Source organism: Pipistrellus kuhlii, unplaced genomic scaffold (genome assembly GCF_014108245.1).
Source record: "Pipistrellus kuhlii isolate mPipKuh1 unplaced genomic scaffold, mPipKuh1.p scaffold_m20_p_32, whole genome shotgun sequence".
Taxonomy (NCBI): Eukaryota; Metazoa; Chordata; class Mammalia; order Chiroptera; family Vespertilionidae; genus Pipistrellus; species Pipistrellus kuhlii.
The window spans coordinates 6,206,526-6,213,257 of NW_023425532.1; the positions used below are offsets into that span (position 1 = coordinate 6,206,526).

Below are 6,732 nucleotides of genomic sequence, written 5' to 3' on the forward strand. Positions count from 1 at the left end.
TTACAGAGGAAAGAAAATCAAGGATAAAAATTAACAGTAAGACTCAAACTTTACTTTAGTCATAGACTCATCAAAGACCAATACTCCATTTTTCTGGATGTCCAGGGCTATCACACCATTTCTTCTAATCTGTCCTTCCTTCTTACCACCTCACTAGTATGGCTTAAAAGCCAGGTTCTTCACTGCCCACCTCCCACAATGAAGATGGGTAATGTGGTAACAGGCCCTGTGGCTGTGCTGTCAGAGGACAAGGTAATGATTAAGTCATCGACATTAAAAATAAGATATCTGCAGCAAAACCTGCTATCTCACTTTGCCAATATTCATTCACCCCTTTCTCCTTAGTAAAAGAACTCTATTTTTTAGCTGAGCATGTTGACACCTAAAATAAACAACTGCATTTCCAGCCTTCCTAGCACCTAAATATGATTTTTCAACCTGAAATCCAAAGTTATTCAAAGGCTTTTAAAGGTAAGTTGTGAGTAAGATATAATCAAAGAACTATACAAAGATTTATTTGTGGAAGGGCTGGATTTGCTTCTTATGATGGAACTGACTCAGTTGAGAGTTTCTTTCTGCCTACCCTCCTGGTGGCAGTGTCAAATATGAACATGATATCTGGGGCTCCAGTATGCACCCTGTGTCATGAAGTACCCTTAAGGAAGGGTGTTGAAGCTATAGAAACAAAAATGTCTGAGCCTGAGGCTTAATGACACACAGTGGGGTCACAATAGCTTCCTTTCACACCTTATTTGTAAATTTTCTTTATACTATATAGAGAAATAGTTTTACTTTGTTTAAGGCCTTATCATTTCAGAGTTTTCTGTTATATTGCAATCTGAGGAAAGAGCATTCCAGAAGAGAGGACAAGAGCAAGGGGCCCAAGGCTGGAGTATGCCTTGCAAGTTTAAGGAGAATCAAAGTAGTTGCTGTGGCTGGAACAGAATGAACAAGGGGGAGAGTGTGAGATGTGATCAAAGCAGTACTAGAAGTCATTACATGCAGAATCTTAAAGGCCTTTGGAAGCACATTGACTTTTATACTGAGAGATATTTGAAGTCATTGAAGAGTTTAGATCAGAGGGGTGGCATTACCTGTGTTTGAACAATTTCCAACTGGATACTGTATAGAGAAAATGTAGATGCAGGAGACCTGTTAAGAAGCTGTGAAAAATTCCAGTATCAGTGAAAGTTGTGAAAGTGGTGAGATATTTGGTATTTTGTGAAAACAGAGCCAACAAGGTTTCCTAGTAAATGGGATGTCAGATATGAGAAAATGAGAAGTGTCAAGTGTATTTCCAAAGTTTTGGACCTGACCAATTGTAAGGAAGGCACTACTATCAATTTAAATGGGGAAGGCTACAGCTAGAGCTAGTTTGCTGGAAAGGTCTAAAACTAAAATCGTCCTTACCACTAAAATGTGCTCCTTTGCCTCTGGTGCTTAACTCACAAATTCAATGCACATCTACTCAAACACTTCAGGAAGAATCCCAAAGGTCACCCCTGACTCCTCCCTCCCTATAACCTCTATAACATCCCATCATGTCCTCTGATTTTTACTTCCTAGGTATCTCATTTTTCTATCTACTTCTCTACTCCATTGCCAATCTTTATTTGAGACCACCGTCATCACCACCTGGATTATTACAAAAGCCTATGAACTGGTGAAGAGTCCAACCAGATTGAACCATTCATTACACTGCAGAATAAGACATCATTGTAAAACACATTTCTTTTTATCCTCAGAATAAGTTGAAAGTGCTAAGTATGGATATATATTTTTTTAATTTAGTTGTCCTGGCTTGTGTGGCTCAGTTGGTTGGGTGTCATCCTATGCACCAAAGCATTGTTAGTTTGATTCTTGGTCAGGGAACATGTCTGAGTTTCAGGGTTGATCCCCAGTATGGTGCAAGCAGGAAGCAGCCAATCGAAGTTTTGCTTTCATGTTAATCTCTCTCTCTCTCTCTCTCTCTCTCTCTCTCTCTCTCTCTCTCTCTCTCTCTGTCTCTCTCTCTCTAATAAATTTAAAATATTAAAAAATTTTGTTTTAAATAACTTCTGGCTTACAGAAAGTTTCAAGAGTAATAAAAATATCTTTCCATATACTTCTCATCAAGACATCCCATTTTACTATCTCTCTCTCATTTGATAATCAATTGCAAACATAATACCCCTTTACTTTTAAACACCTCAGTGTATATTTCCTAAGAATGAGAACAACATATATAACTATAATACAATTTTCATAATTAATAGAATTAACACTGCTACAAAACAAATATCTAATATACAAACTTCACTCAGATTTTTCCAATTGAGCAAATTATGTCCTTTATATCAAAAGAGATGTACATATAGATAGAGATGCTGTTCCTTTAGCTGCCTTCCAATGTCAGCTCCAACTAAGGAATGATTGCTTTGATGTTGAATTATGTTTTTAAAAAGTCTTTATGAGAAAGAACAAAGTTGGAGGGATCATAATACCAGATATCAAGCTATATTACACAAACACTGTTCTCAAAACTGCCTAGTACTGGCACAAGAACAAACATATAGACCAATGGAACAGAACAGAGAACCCAGAAAATGACCCAAGTCATTATACTCAACTAAATTTGACAAAGGAGGCAAGAGCATACAATGGAGTCAAAACAGTCTCTTTAATAAATGGTGTTGGGAAAATTTGACAGATACATGCAAAATAAATGAAACAAGACCACCAATTTATACCATAAACAAAAATAAGCTCAAAATGGACAAAGGACATAAATGTAAGATGGGAAACCTAAAAATCTTAGAAGAATCCATAGGCAGAAAATCTTAGACATATGCCAAAGCAATTTCTTCACCTACCCAGTTCCTAGGGCAATGGAAACTAAAGAGAAAATAAACAAATGGGACTATATCAAAATAAAAAGCTTCGACAAAGCAAAAGATCCATCAACAATAAACAAACAAACAAACAAACAAACAAGAAAACCCACTGCATGGGAGAACATATTTGCCAATGTCATCACCAATAAAGGTTTAATCTCCAACATTTACAGGGAACTCATAAAACTTAACAAAGGAAAGATAAAAAAAAAAACAATCAAAAAATGAGCAATGGACCTAAATAGACACTTTTTGAAAGAAGACAGAAGGAAGGCCAAGAGACATATGAAAACATGCTCAAAGTCACTAATTATCCCAAAGCTGCTGGACACCTTTCAGAATGGCTATCATCAACAAATCAACAAACAACAAGTGCTGGTGAGGATGTGGAGAAAAAGGAACCCTCATGCACTGCTGGTGGGAATGCAGACTAGTGCAGCCACTGTGGAGAATAGTATGGAGTTTCCTCAAAAAACTAAAAATGGAACTCCCATTTGACTCAGTAATCCCACTCTTAAGAATATATCCCAAGAAACTAGAAACACCAAACAGAAAGGATATATGCACCCCTACTTTCATAGCAGCGTTATTTACAGTAGCTAAGATTTGGAAACAGCGTGAGTGCCCATCAGCAGATGATTGTATTAAAAAGCTGTGGTACATCTACACAATGGAATGCTATGTGCTGTGAAAATGGAAGAAATCTTACCATTTGCAACAGCATGGATGGACCTGGTGAACATTATGCTAAGCGAAATAAGCAAGTTGGAGAAAGATAAATATCACATGATCTCACTCATTTGTGGAATATGATGAACAACATAAACCAGAAACAAAAATAGTACCAGAAATATAGAAGCATGGAACATATTGTCAATAACTTAAAAGGGAAGGTGGGGTTGAGGTGGTAAGAGATCAACTAAAGGACTTGTATGCATAGTGTCTGTTTATGCAGGGCTACTGTCACCAAGACTGGAACTTAAAAGAAAAATAAGTCTCTTTCACAAAAGAAGATTTTTTAAAACTGTTTTCAACAAGTTGTTGTGCATGAAATTCTGTATTTTAGTCAGTCCAAAGATAATGAACTGATTAAGTGCTACATGTGAGAGGCCAAGTAGTTTAGTTTCCTATTGTTTCTTTAACAAATGTCCACAAACTTGGTGGCTTAAAACAATGTAAAATTATTATCTTACAGTTTTTGGAAGTCAAAAGTCTAAAATGTGTCTCACTGGGCTAAAATTAAGATGCCTGCAGGGCTGCATACCTTCTGGAGGCTCCAGGGAAAATGTTTCCTTGCTTTCCCCAGCTTTTAGAGGCTGCCTTGTTTGTTTCTTTGTTTGTTTGTTGGTTTGTTTGTTGTTCACTGCCACCTTCATCTTCATTTTTATCGTCATCTTCAAAGCCAAACTGAGTCTTCCTCGTTCTGCATCACTCTGACTCTTCTGCCTCCTACTTCTATTTTTAAAGACCCTTGTGATTTTATTGGGCCTATCCAGATAATCTGGATAATTTTTTCCATTTGGAGGTCAGATGATTAGCAACCTTAATTACAGCTGCAACCTTAATTACCCTTTGCCTTGTAAGGTGATATATCCACAGGTTACATGGATTAAGACAGACATCTTTGGAGGGTCATTATTCTGCCTAAATGCTGAGCTTTAACAAAGCAGCAAAATGTTACTTATAGCATATGTCTAATCATCCATCACTTCTAACTCTTATCTTCTCTACACCAGCCACCACATGAATGTTTCCAAAGGTTTCAGGTCTATTATAAGCTATTTTTTACTCAGGTAAATGTGTTAAAATAGATCCAGTCCCATAGATTACATTCTACTTTCAATTGTTTTCATTTAGTTCTTCAATCTTCTGAAATATGGGGAGAAGTCTCTTTTAATTATCCATTACTGTATAACAAACCACTCAGTGGCTTACAAGAATAAAAAATTTTGCACACAAACCTGAAAGTTGGTCAGGGCTTGATGGGAATAACTTGTGTCTGCTTCACTCGGTGTCAGCTATAGTGGCTTAAAAACTCTCTTACATTTTTGGAATTGAGGCTGGCTGCTGGACTTCCTCAGAGCATTGCATCTGTATTCCAAGGACAAGCATCTTAAAAGACAAATATTCTACCTCTTGATTAAAGGTGGCAATGTTTACCAAAGCTCTTCTATAAAATTTCAATTTCTTCTTTTCATTTTAAGTCACCTCTTTTTTCTATTCTTATATAGTTGCTCCCGTCATCTTTCTTTGTCCCATACTACTTCTACCTCAAAACCAGGTTAATCCTGAGTTGGCAAATAATACTTTCATAAGGTGAGGGGAAAATACTATAATAGGCACATAGAGGAACATCTAATTGCTGGACTCGGGAATTATTCAACCATCTTGGACTGACAAAAATGACAATATCATGCTTCAACTTAATATTTTCTGCCTTTCTAGTCAGAGAAAAAGGCACCACAACCTGCTATCAGAAGAGAATGATTACCTCTCCACTCCTGGGAGTGTCCCAAAACATACTTTACCTTTCTTCACCACTCCCCTTATCACGAAGAACCAGGGACAGTGGGGTGACATTTTATAAATTTGGAAAGACTAAATTATGCTGGGCTCTCTCAGCACCTTCCTTTTCCCATATAGGCCCATTTTGGCTGCAGGGAGTGAGCCTTTTCCTCTGCTTCCAAACCAAGTAGAGGAAAATAGCTATAGTTTTCCAAGATTCTTCTTAGTTCTCAACATCTGAGTTAAACATCTAAATTTCTGGCACTTCCTCTTCCAAGCATTTAAGCTATGAAGAAATTATCAACAATTACATATCACAACAGAAATTAAATTATACCCCCAAAGCATCCATGAGTTATAAACTGCAATGTCAATTACATGCCACAAAATACTACACCTTGTTTTGAATGACTAAAGTACACTAACTACACTCCTTGCATTCTACACATAGTTTGGCTACTACAGAACATATGGGTGTTCTTTCACAATGTGTATGTTTTTTCAAAGCAGGTATTAAAATTAATATCACATTGTAATCAACTGGAAAATGTTAAAGACTTTGGTCAGAACCAACAATGTAGTACTTTCATTTTCATATTTCCTTGACTACCAAACAGGAACTCTCCTCAATTATATGTCTGCTAAGAAGAAGAAAAAATGCCATCATCCAAGGACACAGCAAGTTCTGTGAGGTATTTCAACATGGTGGGAGAGTAGTCAGGTTTTAATTGGTCCTATTGAGATCACCCACAAGCTATAACATTCTTTACCTCAGCAGTGTGGTATTCAAAAGGAAAAAAAAAAACTACAAAGTTGGTTTCTACCTTTGAAAACATCAAATGAATCATGTCCAGTTTTCATCCTGTTAACTGAATGCTGGTTGATAAAAGTGCACATATCAACACTAATATGGTTGGTATTTAAGAGTAAAACAGAGTCTAAAAATCACCCCATCCCCCAACATTGCTTACTTAGCTTGCTAAAATAAAGAACTGGGATCTATGTCTCCCTAGTATTTTCTCAGTCTTCATATCTGTGTTAGAAGGCACTTTTTCTAGACAGTTCAAGGTCAAAAGACTACCTTCTATTATCTTGTTCTCAATTAAATTATAAGGACTTTCTCCAATCAAAAATTTTTGAAGGTGACAAACTATTTTTAAAGATATAATATTAATCAAGCTATTGCAATAGGAGGAATATTCATTAATGGTAAACATTTTATTTTATTTTAAATTTTTTCTTGTTGAATTCAATTAAAATTCTTACTAGTTTGAGATTATTGAAGTTGGGTACACCAACAGATAAATTTTCAAAACTGCTCAACAAAGTGTTCTGAAGTAACAAACAAAGAACT

The 6,732-nt window shown here is 36.3% G+C and overlaps 1 long non-coding RNA gene across 2 annotated transcripts; it reads right to left on the minus strand.

Moving 5' to 3' along the window:
* Positions 1-1,176: 1,176 nt before the first annotated feature.
* Positions 1,177-6,732, minus strand: LOC123651067. 2 transcript variants are annotated; one of them, XR_006739541.1, is made up of 3 exons: positions 6,645-6,732; positions 4,835-4,964; positions 1,177-1,311 (listed from the first exon to the last, which is right to left on the minus strand). It is a non-coding gene; the product is annotated as an uncharacterized LOC123651067 (long non-coding RNA). The 2 variants fall into 2 exon arrangements; XR_006739540.1 differs by having other exon boundaries at positions 4,835-4,985.